The sequence below is a fragment of the Cyanistes caeruleus genome, chromosome 3 (genome assembly GCF_971803275.1).
Source record: "Cyanistes caeruleus chromosome 3, bCyaCae1.hap1.1, whole genome shotgun sequence".
Taxonomy (NCBI): Eukaryota; Metazoa; Chordata; class Aves; order Passeriformes; family Paridae; genus Cyanistes; species Cyanistes caeruleus.
The window spans coordinates 112,291,296-112,308,783 of record NC_141703.1 but is presented as its reverse complement, the minus strand read 5'-3'; the positions used below and the strand labels follow the sequence as shown (position 1 = coordinate 112,308,783).

The window sequence follows — 17,488 nt, the reverse complement described above, 5'->3', positions numbered from 1 at the left end:
TAGTTTCAAATTCTTTCATTCTTTCAATGTGTATGTGGTCTGTATGCTTTTCTATGTCTTTTCTGTCTTCCTGTATCTCTCTCTCTCTTTCTTCCTCTTATAATTCCCCCTTCTTGGAGCATTTTGAGTAATTTAACATCAAATAGGCTTAAAGTTTGCTAAGGAATGAGCCAAGTTAAAAAGGGAAACAAAGTGTCAGAATAATGTCAAAGTGGCAGAATGTCCTGTGGGGACAGGGACCCACCTGAGGGTGAGGGGATGTGCTCTCTGCTCTGAGCCATGGGGAGATGCAGGGGCCAGGGATTTTGGTCTGCTGGTTACAGACAGACAAATCAGGAGAACTTACAATCATATAAAACACTCTAGCAAGAATTGGGACCTTCATTTTGAGAAATCAGGTGCCAGAATATTTTCCAGCTCTTCCTTCCCTGTGGCTTTTTCATACTTTTGAATTGACACATGAGCTGAGGTTTGGAATCTATAACGTGTGGGAGGAGCATGGTAGGGTTTTTTTTCTTCTTGGGTTTTTTTTTTTATTTTTTTCACTTTTTAAAGCTTTGTTTTGTGTCAGGACATTGTACAGTCTACAGAGACACAACTCAGACCTGGCAAAGTTGTGCTGATGCCTTTGGCTGGTGTTAGCTCCAGCTGAAGGATGGGAGGGGGATGAACTGTTTGCTGAGGAAACAGATTTTTCAGGCAAAGTCCTGTAGGAAGAGCTGTGAGTTAGGAACACTGAGCTAAAATGCTTTATTCTATTTTTATTGGCTAAGTCCAACCAGAGAGAGGTGATAGCTTCCAGCAGTGCTGATGTGTAGGAGGTAGAGGAGAAATAGTCAGTGTTCTTCACCTCTAAGGAAAAAATAGATGAGAGGGAGCACACTTGTCCATTTTGCTGTGCTCCAACCTCAGTTCATGGGTGTGTAGATGAAAATAAAAAGGTTTTAATTTGTTGTTGAACTGTAGATACAAACTTGCAACAGTGTTCTCTTAAGACAATAAGTGCACGGGTTTTGTTGTGAGGAAAGCTTTTATGAAAACCTCACGTCTGAGAAATGGCACTTGGAAAATCAAACTGCAATCCAATGCAGGCAACTCTATAATGTAGCTATAACTCATTATGAAAAATACAAAATAAATCAATAGGGTCATCCACTGTTACTAAACCATGTCTCAGAACTGGGCAGGTTTCTGTGTTGTATTTGCTTGGTAATACCAATGACTGAATTCTGGTGTGATCAACGACCCCGCTCAAAATTTACACTGCAAATCACTGTATAATACATAATCTCCTCAAGTCTCCTTCCTCTGTCAGGAGGTGGTGATGGTGACAAAGGATTAAAAAAAAAAATAAAAATAAATTGGTCATTTACTAGGCTTCTTCCTGCTCCTTGACATTATTTTCAGAGACATCAGTGGCACTGAATGTGACTCTTGGGGACACGTAATGGCAATACAGAAGCAAAAGCAGCTGCACAGGGAATTGGTGCTGAGGAATTGAGGCAATTAGGAAAAGGTGGTGCTAGAGCTGGGTTGAGTCAGATGTGAAAAAATGGCACCCTCACATCACCCTGAAATGTGATGGTATCAGTGATCATAGGCAGAAAAGATGGGTTTCTCAAACTGGGCAGCTTCCAAAAGATAGGAAAATATTCAGAGGTAAAAATCAGAATTCCAGCCAGCATTCAGCTACATAGCTATTCAGAGCTGAACTTCACAACAGCTGCACTTAAAATGCTGTTTTGCAGATCTAACGCTTGCAAGATGCGGAAAATAAAATTCAGGATGAATTTTAAGAACGCAACAGGAATAACCAGCGTGGCAGATGTAGATTTAGGGTATTCTGCACTTTCTGAAGGATTTGGTTTTAATGTGAAGCATGTACCTTCACACTCCGTAACATGTGCTCTGATTCCCTGACAGATTTGTTCTGCACAATCCCGCTGGAATATTGGCACTCACACCATCTATAAACAGACAGTCAAGGTTTGTGTCTGTCAGGACTGGACTTCATTTTATTTACTGCATGGTCTTTGGGGGTGGGAAGAAAGGGAATTAATCAAAAAAGAAGCACGCAATTCTCCCTTCCTCCTTCCCTTTATTTATTTATTTTTGGGACTTGAAAGCTCTCAGAACTCCTCATTATTCCCAGGGTTCATTTTTTATTCTTTTTCCCCAGTAGGAAAGCAGCTGATCTCAGCAGGTGAGGGGCAGGGCGATGAGCTGTTGGAGACAAAAGGCATTTCCAGAGATCATCACAGAGATAAGGGCTCCTCTGGTGATTACCAGAGCTGATGGGGTGTAGGGGACAGGGTGCAGAGGAACTGGGGTCGGGGGGAGGAGGGTGCAGGTAGAGGGTGCAGAGCAGTAATAGGCACAGGGCATGGGCTTCCAGAGGCCCAGAGGAATTTGCCTTTCTCCATGGAATGTGCTGTCCCTGAGTGCTGTGCAGGGTATTTGTGGGAATGCCTCCCCTCTGGCAGATTTAATGCCGGTGGAAACACCCGTGTTTCCTTGTGATGTACTGGCAGTGTTTCCATGTGGGATACTCTATGTGCTCCAGTCTGTCAGTAAGGAAAAACCCTACAAGCAGAAGGCCCTTAATGGTAGTGTTGGAAATGATACCGAGTTGAAAATGTTTTTATGTAACTTTAGTCAGGGGTTTTGTTCGCCTTTGCCCCAGGGGAAGGGAATTTTAAGTTTCTTTTCAAAGGACTGTTTCGGCACTCAAGGCCCAATGAGCTGCAGATCTCAACAGACTGGGAGCAGCACAGAAGATACACAAAGGATAGCAACCATCAACCACCACCAGCTCCAAACAACACCCCTGGCATGGTCAGAGACACCTGGTCTGGAAAAACCTCATAAGAGAAGCAAGGAATGAGAACCTAATTAACATCGAAGGTGAAGAGATCGATAACCAAAGGAAACCAAATACTAAGAACTGTGTATCTTGGAGCCAATAAACATTGAACCAATGAATTTCTATGGATTTTGACTCTATAAGTATACAAAAAATCTCGTAATATTGATGTGTGACACGGAATGACCTCCTCTGCACAGCCTGGGCCATGTGTGGATGAAATGCTTTCTGTTGCACATCCTGGCCAGAATAAAGTAATGCCTTGGTTCTCTAACACTAAAATGTTGTTGGAGTTTTTGTTTTTCCCACAGTTATGGAGACAGCAGGGAGACAGCTGAAAATGACATGTATTACAGAAAACTGAGAAGCTCCTTCAGGGCCAGTGTAGTTCATGACCACCAGCACAGAACAGTGTCAGACATTCACTCTGAGGACAGGAAAAGTAACAGCCGGCACAACGCTGGTGACAATCATTTCTTTTGCAGACAGCAATCTCTAGAGGACATTCTTCTAGTTCAATCGAAGTAAAACAAGCAGGATTACAAAACTTCAGTAGCAGCGTTAAAGCTGGGATAAGAAACTTCAGCGGGAATGAGAAAGCGAGAGGTTGAGAAGGGAGCGGTCCCCTCCGCTCAGGGTGATGCTTACCCGGGATTTAGCGACCTGAGCCACAAAAGCTGAGCCGTAAAGGCGCCCAGAGCTGCGAGGCGGTGTCGGGGAGGGCTCGGCAGAGCGGGCAGAGCCCCCGCCCCGCTCCATCCGCACTGCGCTCAGCGGCCGCGCTGCGGAGCTGTTGCCCCGCGCTGGCGGCGCGGCCACCGCGCTCCCGGCCCGGCCCGGCCCGCCGCCCATCCGCGGGAAAAAGGCAGGAAAGGCAGGGAAGAGAGCCCGCCCGTCGCCACGGCAGGAGGGGACGAGCCCCGCAGGCAAGTGCCACGGGATCGATGGTGGACGCCGTGCTCTGCTCCACCCGCACGGGAGGGATCCCGGCGCAGCATCCAGGGCGGATGGCAGCCCCTGGCCCGGCCAGGCGGCACCTGGCGCTGTGTGCCCTGTCCCCGTGGCTCTGGAGCTGCGCCGGGCTGGTTTAGCATGGCATTTGGCACTGCCCTCCTCTCCTGTCCCGCTTGGCCCGAAGCAGGAACCGCGGCGGTGCTGCGAGGAGCGGCCGGCTGCCGCAGTCAGATTTGCTGGCTAAAACCAGGTTTGGCCTGGAGTCTGGGCAAACTCCTGGATGGGGTTTCCCCGGGGTACAGCCCTCGTGCCTTGAGCAACACGCATCGGGCACGCTGAGGAGGCGGCAGGAAAGCTGATGGTGACGCTCGTGGCATGCTGTGATGAAAGGCAAGAGGGGAGTTTGGATGCTGAGGTGACAGGGAAGGGCTTGGGGTCGCCAGCAAAGTTGCGGAGTGAAGACATTCCCGACAGCAGTGCCCAATTCCCCTCCTGAGGGACACTGTGGGCAAGGCCAGATCCGGCTCATGGCTGGAGTTGGAAGAGAAGCAGTACCAATATCGGTCATTTCATCCTCGCTGGAACCCTGACTATACAAAGCTTCACTCTCACTCCGTGCAAGGGTGTTTGCAGCTCAATAAGTCTGGCTCAGGTCTGCAATAACTTGTGATGCAGGGAGGGTACCCTAATCCTGTTCTGAAAAACTTAAACAAAACCTGAACTGCCCAGCTTCACCCCCTGGCAGTTCATTTCAGGAGGTAGCTGTTAAAAATGTGTCTTTGCTTCTCATTTTCAATGACCTGGATTTAGCTGTCAGCCCCTGCCTGGGGTTATTCCTCTCCCTGCTAGACCCAGTCACCCTTCCTAGAGCGACAGAACCGAGGGCTGTTTGCATTAGGGATGTGTTGCTGGCCAAAACCTCGGGCTCAAGTTTGTTTCCTTTGTGAAGAAACAATGTCTGTGCTGTTGGTGATCCCCATCCCACTGAAAAACCCTCTTCCTTCTCCTGCTGTGAGGATGACAGGCTCCAACCTGGGACAAATCCATGGGAACAGTGGTCCGGAGGGCAGTGGCTCAGTACTTTCACACTGGAAAAGCAACATTTGCTGGAGAGCGTGAGGAGCTTTTACCTTGGCTCTGGCCCACAGGCTTTCTTCAAAATATCCCTTTCACATGGAAATTCCTGCCAAGTGAAGATTGCTGGCTCTGGCTGGCATGTCAGCCACGGCAAGAGACACAAAGGTTCTGTATCTGTCCAAATACGTGACACAAAGGAAGGGGAAGGGGTTTGTTTTGTGCTGGATACCGTAATCAGCCAGCAGTGTGCAGGGAGTCTTTGTGGCAGAGCTGGGAGAAGGGGGAGTGGGTATAGGAAAAGAGAGCTAGATTTATTAACATTAATTCCAAACAATCAGTTTTCTGCGGAAGGCAGCACCGCTGATCTCAAATTTCCCTGCCTCAGAGTCACTTCTTGAGTCCCTTGCCTGCTCCATGGCCAAGAAAACACACCTGCAGTAACTCTGCTGCACGTAATTTATTGAGCCACTTTTACTACAGTGCTTTTTTTGTTCCCCATCACCAGCAAAACAAGAGTGACTCCTAGCATGGCCATTCTCCACGTTGGTGTTTAATCAGCATTGCACTGTTCAAACAAGGCAGGTGCTGATTCATGGTACATCAGTCCCTGTCTGCATTGTGACTGTCTTTGAAGGCTGGCCTACAGTAAATTCCCAGATTTTTCTAGGAAATCAAATCATACTTTTGTGAAAGAAAGTTAAAGACAGAAAGGCACCACTTGGTCTCACCTTTCTTACCTCAAACCAGACAATCAGGCACTGAGTACCAAAAGCATATTGCAGATTCCCACCTGAGCTGTCTGATGTCTGCAACATCTCACAGGAACCTTGAAATTTCCCTGGAAAAAGCAAGTTATGTATTAAGAGAAGAAATCCAGTCTCTGGTAGACTCTCAGTGCACCTGACAGTGCAGAATTATTGCAGCATGAGCAAGGGTGAAACTAGGAGTGATTCACCCCTCCTGAACCTGCTCAGAAATTCCAGGCATCTGGAAACTGAACTTCTTTTTCTCTATGGATCTCTGTATTTTGTTGTACAGCCATTCCCACCACGTTATCAGGCTGGAGCTGTTGCAGCACAGTTTCCTCATCATCTTTCTTGAAAGGCCTTTTGAGAACTTCTGTTTTCTTAGAAACTTTCAAATGGTTGCTTTAAAATTTATTCATGAATTAGTGAAGGTGATAAAGAAGTGCAAGGTGTTGCACCTGAGCTTTGGAAACTGCAGACATGAGGACCTCAGAGCCCCTTGCAGTGCGTAAAGAGGGCTTATATATAAAAAGGAGAGAGACTTTTGCATGGACAGACAGTGCTAGGACAAGGGGAGATGGTTTTAAACTAAAATAAGAGAGATTCAGGTGGGATATTAAAAGAAATTCTTGACTGTGAGGGTGGGCAGGCCCTGGCACAGGGTGCCCACAGAAGCTGTGGCTGCCCCTGGATCCCTGGAAGTGTCCAAGGCCAGGCTGGATGGAGCTTAGAGCAACCTGGGGTAGTGGAAGGTGTCCCTGCCCATGGCAGAAGGTGAAACTGCGTGAGCTTTATGGTTCACCCAAACCATTCCATGATTCCATGAAGTTATTACAATGTGATTTTATGCACACATTGACTTTAAATTCATTTATTTATTCTCTCCTTGAAATTTCTATTGTAATTTTATTTTTTTCTAAGTCATCCTGAACCAAAAGAAGGCGGCTGATTTTGAAACTTTGGTTTTTAATGTATAATTTTCCTCTCTTCTTTCTGGAATACAAAATGAATTTTATTCACATCTCACTTCAATTCTGTGGATATCTGGAAATTTATGGGGAATGAAACCAGAGCTATTGAATTTCAGTGTATTTTAAATATCTGTCAGCATCAGCTTCTGCTCTTTCCTACAGGCTTACATGGTGCTGTGTCTCCAAGGGCAGCTTGCAACAGGAGAACTCACCACACCTGAAACCTTCCTGATAAGGAAAGACAAATGTTAATGGGCTTGGTTCTTTTCCTCTTTTCTGCTTATTCTCTGCTTCTAGGAGCTCTCTGCTATCCTCATTTTTAGGCAAATATGCCTTACCCTATTTCTGTCACTCACATTTCCTTCCCTCTGTGCTGCTCACCTCCTTGTGAAGCCTTAAATATCTCTTTTGCTTCATCTCACTGTTCATTAGGATATTTAGGCATCTTCCAGCTACTCCATCTGGGGTTTTTAATTGGAACAAGGATGCCTGAGGGTGAAAAGAGGAAAAGAGAAGACGAGGGAGCAAGTAAGGTGTGGGTAGGGCAGAATACAGATTTTTAAGAGTTGGGAGAGGAAAGAGCTTCCCTGCAAGCAAGAGGAGGGGAAAGAGCTAGGAGGGAGCCAGGTGAGAACCAGGTGAAGGGAGTTTAAGAAATCCTGATTAGTTAAGGTTTGTAAAATGCTGCTGAGGTGGCAAAGTCATCTGTATATGCTGATCTACTAATCGTTGTTTTGTGGAGTATCCTGGTTCATGAATCACGGGGGATTAATCACAGATGACTTATCAATAGCCAGGGTTGATGGGAGTGCAATATGAAAAATAGGCAGCAAAGGAGGCTTTTCCTCTTTTCTGGAGTAGAAGGGAATTTTACTTTGAGAAACTTTTAGAAGATTCCCTTGAGTGGAGTGAGCCTTTCCCCCAGCAGAAGAACACCCTGGTTGACCCCTGTGTGCCTCTTGCCCTGGTGCAGAGAAGGTTGGTGACAGTTCCTCTCTCATTTCTGTAGTGTTTTATAGCAATATCAGATGGAATAACAAAGAGAAAGAGCATTGCAAGAACCCTCAAACAACCCTGCCTCGTGGTACATCTCACTTCAGATGGTACAAAAATCTCATCCCACGTGGTTTGTGTGAATTGAATATAGAGATTGGGGCAAAGAACAGGTGATGAGAACATTTTTGTGTGGCCTGATGGCCACCCCCACAGTCTGTGTGAGCTGGTGTTTCAGGTGTCCAGCTGGGTCTGGTATCCAGAAGTGGCATGATCCAGTGATGGCCAGGGAGAGAGAGATTACTGCTAGAAGGAGCCTGTTTGGTCATTTTTAGAACTAGTGTTTGTTTGTGGTGAGGTATTGCAGCAGAAATTAAAAGTCAGTGATGGTGTCAGATGGAGGGATAGAGTTACTCCTTGCTGGCTTGGTCTTGGTCATGGTGAAAGTTGTCTCAGAAGAGACCTGACAATCAACAGCTGTAGCAGCTTTTGTTCTCCCTGTCTGGCAGACTTGTGGGCCTGAGCTAAGGTATTTTGAAATTATTTAGTGTTGGTGAGTGTGAGGCATTTTTTTTGTTATCTGCCTTTTTTGGAAATGATTATAGACTCTGTGTTAGTGCTTTTCCATAGGTGGTGACTGAAAAGCTTCAGTGCCTTCTTTCTGGCCTGTGATAAGTGTCTTCAAAAAGTCCTGGTGCTCTCTTCTCTCTCCTGCTCCCACACCCTGGTTTATCTACTCTCTGAGTAACTGTAATTACAAGTGGTATTGCTCAAGGACAAATCAATCTCCTTTTTAAACACAGGCAAGACAGAGAATCACTTCTTGTTTTAAGAGAGATATCAGAGTTGAAACTTGCATGCTGACAGGGCAGTTAGGAGCCATGCTGTCCTTTACCTGCTGCTTTAATGTTTAAAGCACAGGAATGATGTGCACCTTCATCAGCACTTCAGTGGCAACAAGGGGAGAAAAAACCTCAGCCTTTGCTCCTGTCTGTGACTTTCTGTTCATGCTTTCTTCATGCCTGTGCTGCCAGCAGCACTGCTTCCTTGTCTGATTCCAAGGAGCTGTGAAAGGAAAGATGTGTGTTTGGGATATCCTGGTGATTGAGGTTCTCCCCCCCTGTCCCTGAAGAAACCTTTGTTCTCTGGGGGAAAATCCTAAATACATCAAAGCAAAGTAATGGACTGTGGATAACATAGTGTTCAGAAGGGTTGTGGCAGAGCTGTTTTTCTTTTGGCGTGTGTAAAGGTGAAGGGTTGGTGTAATTTTCAGGGAGTGGAGAGTAAATATTGCTCTTTGAAAATAACAGATGCAGGACTCTTGAGTCATGACCAGAACAAGGATGTTGGGAGCCCCCTAAGCCTCCTTGCTAGGGAACAGCCCTCAGTTCTCTGTGTCTGCTGGCAAAGAAGGTCATGTGAGGAGTCCCAAAAGCCCAAGATATCCTGTCATGGCACAAAAGCCTTCCCTGCTGCAGCTCTGGCTCAACAAATAAAGAGCATCTGCAGAGAAACACTCCCTGGTGTCCTGCTAATCTGCTCAGTCTGCACTGCAGAGGGGAACCCTCAGCTCTGGCCAATAGACATCAGCTGAACCATCTTCATTTTATTTGGCTGTGAGATAAAACTCGGAAGTGTCCAGTGCGTTTCTCTCTCTGTGGTGCAGTGGAGATGCTCGTGGATGGTTTTGTCCCCTTGAAGTGTTGATGTTGTAAAGTACAGCATAAAATGCTCTTCTGTTTTACAGTGACACAAGGCTCTGTGGGTTTAGCAGTAATGTTTTGAGCTTTATTTTTTCAAGGAACAAAATAATAATACAAGATCTCTGTTCTAGTTATTATGGATGGGAAGGTCACTGGTCTCTTGTTTCTATGGTTGCTATCCAAGCCTGAGAGAGTAATTTTCAATTATTGTGCCTTCTCCTGTTATTGTCTTTGAAAGCCACTGTTTTCGCATCTCTCCATTCCAAAGACAATATAGGCCAAGGACAAAACTAAGGATGCTGGGCTGGTGGGAAACAGGGAGCATTTGGGCACTGATGCCCAAGCACAAATATTAAGGTGAGTTTGGGTGCAGGAGCTTAACCTAAGCAATCTATCAGAGTAACCTTTGGGATGGGCTGGCTGCTGGAAAAATGAGTTTCACTTTCACAGGTAGACTGTGTAGTGGCACCTCTGGTGTCCCACAGGTTGCCTGCCCTACATACTCTGACCTATATAGTAAAAGCTCAACCAAGTTTTACACAGAACACACTTTTCCCTGTCATGTGGGAAAACAGATTCTTCACCAAGTTCTGTTTGTCTGGAAAACCTGAATTTGTTTGTCTTCTGTTTGTGCCAGTTCTGAGTTCAGTTCAGTGCCTGGCTTCTGAGCTTCAGCAGATCCTTTAGGACTTTCCTAGTAGGGACTCAACTGAGGTATTTTAATATCATTTGTTTACAAATATGTGCTGAAAAATGTGCAGCTTCTCACTGGCCACCCTCCTGTCCTTTCTCCCACTCTTTTATGTGGAAGCAAAACACTGCTAAAATATCAAAATCTGTAGGATTTATCTTGAAAGGTGGTTTGGATTCTGTGCGTGGCAATAACACCTTTAGACTTGTGTTTTTCCTGCCATCTTCTAGAAAATTATTCTTACCTCAAAATATATATTTATTAATAGAAATGCTCATCCTGATTAATTTCTAAAATGGAAATAAATGTCACCAGAGTTTCTCCACATCAGAGTATTCACACAGGCATTTTTAACTGTTGCTTTACATGCTCATGCTATTTTGAGGGAAATACTATTTTGAGTATGGGTTTGAGTTTTTTTCTTTTGGGGAGGGCTCTTTTACAGGAATGCTTCAGGATTTTTTTTTTCTTTTAACTTTTTTAATGTTTAGTTACATAAAAATGTAGGAAGGAATATATTAAGGAAGAAGAGGTAAATCTATATAGACTTCTTGAAGGTTTCCCCACTGTCTTAAGAGGGATCAAGATTTAATCTCAGATAAGTGTTGTGGCTTTTGTCCTATCCCCACAGATTCTTCTCTATGTTTAAAAACAGTTATTGAATCTTCTCTTGGATCTGTATATTCTTTCTTTCTCCTTGTCATATATCACTGAGGGAGGAAGGGAGCAGAACTTTAGAAATTGGAAAAAAAATTGCATGGACATCAGTAATCTACTTTTTTTCTCTCTGGTATTTCACAGGGAAATATCCCTGGAATGCTTTTTTCTCTGAAAAAGATGATTTAAACCTAAGTGAAACTTCTTTTGTAGCATGTGTAAGGGACACAAGGAGCTGATCATTATCCATCTGTACTGCCAACAATCTTGGTCAGTCCAGACCTGCAGTTTCACTTATTTCAGGTCATTTGCATGGTCTGCTTTATAACTCATTTTATTTCACTTACACAGAAGTGTAAAAAATTAATGTCTTTCAGCACAATTGGTCTGGTGCAGAATAAATAAAATAATACCAAAAATTGCTGCCTGTTAAAATTGGATGAATTTTTTTTCAGCTTTTTTTTTTTTTTTTTTTTTTTTTTCCCCACTGAATTTCATGTACTTATTCTGGATTTGGAATTAGCAGGGTCTGAAGTTGACCTCTGCTTGGGTTTTAAAGGATGATGCAGCCTCAGGCCTCCTTAAAAAATTTGTTGCAGGATTAGGGCTGTTTGATTTTGTAGTAGGAAATCTTTGGTCTTTTAATTTGATATACATCAGTGGATTTCTGGGACCAACAAACCAAGCTAAGAGAAGAATGTCTGGGCAAACTTTAGGAAGTTGGAACATGTTTTAACAGCTCATGGATATGAATGTTCAGCTGCTCATCAGTAATTTTGCAGAACTTGGGACGTATAATTGCTTTAACTCTTTGCTTCTCTATTTAATTATTTCCTAAACCACTACTGGTGTGCCTTCTTGTATGTTTGGCTATTTTTTAAATTCTGGATGTATTTCATGGACATGTCCTGTGTAATTTGCTGTCCTAGTCTTCAGACACAATCAGTGTAGTAGAGCACAACAGGAAATGCTGCCTCATCTTCACTTTCACAATGATAAAGCTTTTTGACCTTCCTAGTATTTAACTTCTGTCTTTTCCTTCAGATTTTTTCAGTGTGAAAGCTCTTTTTTTTTTTTTTTATTTTTTTTTTAGAGAATAAGGAGGGAGGGGAATCTTGGAATTAAGACCATCCCCCCATCTAAACCCGTGTACCAAATGCTAACACAAAAATGAATTAATTGCTTTAAGATAAAATTAGTCTTTGATTGCAAACATGTTTGTCATACAGTGCTTAAGTCACAGTCACATTTATTGATGGGAGGTGATGAAAGACAAGGTTAGTCAGTGCAGACTTGATCATGAAATTGCAATTTTATTAATGGATGCAGAGCCTTATTGTTTTCCAGAATATGAGAAAGAGGCAGAGTATCTGTGGCTGTGAGTGATGGATAGCTCACTAAGCTTTCATATAATTTGTTTAATTTCAGTAGGATTTGTACAGTAAAATTCAGTGTTTACAGGTAAGTGGGCCTCTTAGCTTTGTACTTGGAAAACAATAATAAATTTATTGGCATTCCCTCTTCGGGAAAGGCAAAAAAATGTGTATCAAGAGTTGCATAAAATGCCAGTAACTTGGAGAAGCATAAGTATTTTGTGACTTTTGAGCTACAAAATAACATCTCTAAATTTTTAAGTCCCAAAGGAAAATATTTGTTAAAAGGGGATTTGCCTAGTGGGAATTTAAAAAAAAATAATTCTTGCTCTGCCACAGATTGGACCAGAAGCAAATGCTGAAGAGGGAGCTCATCATTATTCTCTCTTCTAAAAGAAGAGAAAATTGAGGGACAGCAGCCTTGATCTTATTGAGAAGAAGATTGAAGCGAAAGACAAGGTTGGTTGTTCTCGTTTCAGAAGGGTCTGAAAGCTAAATTGCAAAATCAATTTACTGTGGTTACTATAACAATTAAACTGACGTGATGAAAAGATGGAGGAGGAGGAGGAGGATGGATCAGAGAATCCACCCCCACAAAATATCTGTGTGTGCAGGTGGCAAGTGTTGGAGCTGCCAAGGGTAGAGCTGCCACTACTGCCTTTCCTCTAAAGTGACAGGCGGCCATCTCCTCCCCTTTTCCATCTCCTCCCAAGGTCTGTGCTGCTTTCTCTGCTCAGATTTCCCTCCTGTAGTGATTTTTGGGGGTTTTAACCCCCTGTTCTGATTTTTGGGTGTCACTTCCATAGGCAGCTGTCTCCTCTCCTTTTTCCATCTCCTCTGATGGTCTGTGCTGGTTTATCCGCTCAGCTTCTCCCCTGGCAATTTTTGGTGTTTTAACCCCCAACCCTGTTTTCTTTGGGTGTCCTTCAAACAGGTGTGTCTCCTCCAATTTTCCATCTCCTCCTGAGGTCCATGCTGCTTTCCCTGCTCAGACATCCCTTTTGTGGTAGTTTGTGGGGATTTTCAACCCTACTTCTGTTTTTTCGGGTGTCTCTCAAACAGGTGTCTGTCTCCTTCCCTTTCTCCATCTCCTCCCCAGATCCCTGCTGCTTTCCCTGCTCAGGGGTGGTGGTTTTCACCTCCTAATCCTGTTGTTGTGGGTGTCCCTCAGACCCGAGCATTGTCCCTGTCTCAGGCTGCCATCCTGCTGGTGCTCACACACCACAACGAGACTCCTGCTGCCCACCAGTTCCCGCGTGTGCTCTGCCATTTGTATTAATTGAACATGCTGTATGCTGCATACACCGCTGATTACCCTCATTTATTTCGGCTCCTAAAGACCCGAGGATTTCTGTTGCTTCGCTCTCGCTGCATTGTTTTACTCATTTGGCTCCAATTAGCCTCGGCTAATGAAAATACATTATACCGAACCTCTCGTTACCCCGTTGCAGTTTCTAATGACATAATTTGCGAGTTTTGAGCCTTCTCAAGTAGAGACATTAGGAATTGCATTACAGTTTCTTCGGTGGAGTGGAGAAATATTAATTGCAGGCATCTGGGTTCCTTCCTTTAAAGAAGGCTGGTGATTTTTACTTAACTAATAAATGTTGACATAATCAGGGAGCTATCAGCACCATATGTTGGCCTTTTGTGCGATACAGATCTTATCCCTGCCCGGCTGGGTAAGGAAATGCTTCAGTGTTAGCACCGTGTCTTGGTATATTTTTAAAGCATCACTCAGCACAGGCAGATTGCTGTGAGAGAAGAGATGAAACCTATCTTTAAAAAGCAGGTGGGCCGTTTCCCCAGCCGTCCAGGTGAGGTTATCTTTAATGATAAACAGATGCCAAAAGCTGCGTGTGCTACCGTGCTTGCCTGGCATGGTATTTGCGAAGCCCCTTTTTGTTAGCAGAGCTTTGCCCTGGGGACTCTGAGGGAGAGGGTGGAAGGGAGCCAGATGGAGCAGTCAGCCGTCTGTTCGTGTGGGGTGCGCTCATCTCCTCTGCCTCCTGTCTCCTTTCGGGAACGTCGTGTGCAAACATCGGGCCCTGAGGATGCTGCTGCAATTAATGAGATTTCAGGGTTGAACCTGAAGGAGAGGTGTGCTCCTGCCCTTCACGGAGGGATTGATGCTACCCTCCTGCCATGGAATTAATTCAGGAGGAAAAAAAAAAATGTATCAAGATTAAAAATAAAAATAATTCAAGGATTCGGGGATATGATTCTTGGTGCCAAAAGGCAGCAATAATACTTCATTTTGTCTAGTCCAAGCTGGGTTTTGACAGAGCACACTTCAGCCCTGAAAGCTCTGCACATCCTCCCACCTGGTCCTTCCTTACCTGTTGGCTGTCTCAACATGGAAGCTCCACAAAACATCCCTCTGTCTCTATTCTTCGGAAGGGTTTCTTTGGCCTGGTCTCCTCTGAATTTTTCTGAAAACCTTTCATGGCCTTGTTTCTGATAAAAAGTGGGACATGATCTGGGGGTAGCTGGGTGGGTAAGGCTTGCTGCACCTCAGGGATGTTTTTCCGCTGTCAGTCTTCAAAACGTGTAGAAAAAGAGGTTGTTTAACGCATAAGTAGCTGCTAAAGAGGAAAGGGGAAGGTATGGGGAGGCATTATAAGCTGTGGCATGATTTGAGTGGCTGCCTGGTAGCATTCCACATAGCCCTCTTTGTCTGAGGCAGCAGTTGGCTGCCTGACAAGGACTGGGAGGATCAATTCTTCTCCATTAATCACTCTCCCCTCAGCATCAGCGCTGCCGCGGGTTTGGCCTGTGCTGCCAGCAAGAAGGATCGGGTTCCCCCAGCACGAGGTGTTCCATTTCCCCATCAATGGGGTCAGTCAGGCCTTCCCAGCCCCGTGGGGAACCTCTGTGGGGTGGTGGTGGCTGGCTGCATCTCCTCCAGCTGAGCACGGGCTCAGAGGCCTTGTCCTTACCCCGAGGAGCCGCGGCTGGCACAGCTTCCAGGGGCACTTCTGGGAAGGACAAGTGCTCCTGCTGGAGCAACAGCCGGGTTCATCAAGTGTCACCCTGTTGTCACGAGCCTTGGTTTCAGCGGTTTGTGTTAGCCTATTGAATTTTTCACCCTGGGTTTTATGGAACAGAGCAGCCCAGTACTTTGCTCCCGAGTCCCTTTCAGTCCCTGCGCCTGCACAGAAGAGGTGAGATGGGCAGCTGCTGTATTTGTCCTTCTTTTGGTTTGGCACCAGCAAAAGGGAGAATTATTTAGGAAACCCATTATCAGATTGCACTCCTAAAGCAGCACACAAGATGTGTTTACTTGATTTGTTGGTTAATATTCTTTATTTCCTGCCTGAAGGCAACACAGAAGTTAATATGTCAAGAAGACAAGCTGAGAAGAACTTATTTTGTTTATGTATTTATGAAATAAAATGGTTCCTTCTCCAGTAGCTTGTCCCATTTTAGCATTAACTGCAGGTACTTCCTCCACACACATCAGCAATCCAGGCAAGTGCAAGCCTATAGTAGCCCTGGAGGTAGCAAAACAATGTTTTTTAGCAAATGAGAAATAAGGGTTAGAGTTAGGATTGTTCCCTAACCGGCCATGTGGCATGTGTTGCCTTCCCAAAATGAACCACCAGAGAGAGAAGTGTGATATAAAAGTACACTTTTACCTCAAGAAGCTTTCAGGATGAAGAACCCTGCTCTAATGGGCAAACCTGTGTTTTCCTGAGGATGGGAGGATGGAGGGGCATTGTCCACCCCTTCTGGGCTGATGGTTTGAAGAGTAACAATGAATTTCATTGTCTTTTGTGACTGGGGTTGTCCCTGGCCACGGTGTCTCATAGGGGTGGGCATGTGCTGGGGTGGGTCTCAATGCCAGCTCTGGCTTTGGAGCTGGGGCTGCTTTTTGCTTTTCTGGCTCTTCTGGGGGATTTGCAGAGCAGGGAAAGGCTGGAGCTGTGCGAGGGCGAAAAGAAGGTAGCTGAGGTGCTACCAGAGGAGATTTGGCATGTGGAGGGGGCAGGGAGCCAGAAGGACTTGTTCTCCTCTGCTGGCAGGGTGACTCTGAGTGTGCGAAGCGAGGAAAATCCACTTGAAAAATGAATTTTTAGACGAGAAGTGTCATTTAAGTAAGAAAGCAGATTGTGACTGCTCTTCTCTATTAAGATGTGACACAGAGACATACAGACACACTTCGTGGTGTCCAGAGCACTATGACCCAGTTTCTTTTTGATTCTCTTCCCTGCTCCTTTTTTATTTCTTAAATTTTGGAGACATAGTGCTAGAATACAAGATGAGAACAGAAATCACTGGGCAGTCTTCAGTTAAGAGGACTTTTGTCCTTTAGATAAATCCACCCTGCCACAGAGTGGAAAGCTAAGTGGGGCAAGAGGAAAAGAGCCCCTGAGAGGACAGGCTTATTGATCACATAATGAATAGTCTTGTGTTAATCTTGCTGAGGCAGCGTCTCAAGACTTATGGCATTTGGCTGGAGGAAAAGACGTGTATGTGCGTGTAAATTCGTGTTTCTATGAAGTGCTCCAGCCATGTCTTGATGTGCTGGCTGAAATATTATGGCCAGGCTAAATCAAAGCTGGCTGCTTTAGTTTGCCTGCTCATATCCTGCCTCTACCTGTTTGTGAGGACAGTGGGAGATTGTTGTGAGGGATGTGTGATTGTCCATCAGGACAGGAGGCTGTGAACATTATTGGTGGGAACCCTGTTTGAATATGGTGGCTGAAGAGACATTTTTAAATGTTTAACCTGAATAAAAGGCTTAGCCAGCTGTAGAAGCCATCACTGGTGTACCCTGGTACGTTTTGGTGACGTCCTGTGTGTGCACCTGGGCCAAGAGCTGATCTCTGAGCAATGTCCCATGTCACAGCTGCTGATCCTGACTGCAAAGCTAAGGTTGTGCCCTCTCTGCTGTTCATTCAGGATGCTGGCAAAATCTTGCCTTTATTAATAAACCAAACCCATGCCCATTGTAACTGGAGGTAAATCCAGTAATTTTGTGAAGTAGATTTGTTTATCCAAGGGTAAAATCTGGCCTGGTGCCCTTTATTTGAATGGGGATTGAGTAATGTCACCAGCAAGCTTAAGGGAAAATGTCCTGGGGTCATCTCCTTGTTTACATGTTGCATTACACCTCCCTGTTTTTAATTGAGGTTCACTCTGTCTGGGCCCACTTTACATTCTTCAGTATAGGAATAAAAAGTTTTGAAGAGTTTATTTTTCAGAGGTTCAGTGTACTGTTCTTGCTGGATTGATAATCTTAATGGGTTATGTTTGGAATGGTTCCAATTTCTAATTTTGGAAATTGAATTGTTTTAGTGATTAAACAAAGTAACTGAGGGCATCACCCTATTAAATAAGATATTTCATGCATGTGATTAATTGTAATCTCAATGTAAATCGTTTTGATTTAGAGATTAATGTTGATTCTTTGCTTCAAATTTACTGTCCATTTGTTTTCTTAATTAAAATTAAAGG

At 44.6% G+C, this 17,488-nt stretch overlaps 1 long non-coding RNA gene across 1 annotated transcript in view; it reads left to right on the top strand.

Moving 5' to 3' along the window:
- The first annotated feature begins 3,624 nt into the window (after positions 1-3,624).
- Positions 3,625-17,488, top strand: part of LOC111942126 (uncharacterized) — a 130,144-nt gene continuing 116,280 nt past the window's right edge. Inside the window, exon 1 of the long non-coding RNA XR_015285231.1 lies at positions 3,625-3,793. This is a non-coding gene — a long non-coding RNA (uncharacterized LOC111942126). The remainder of the gene's footprint in view (positions 3,794-17,488) is intronic.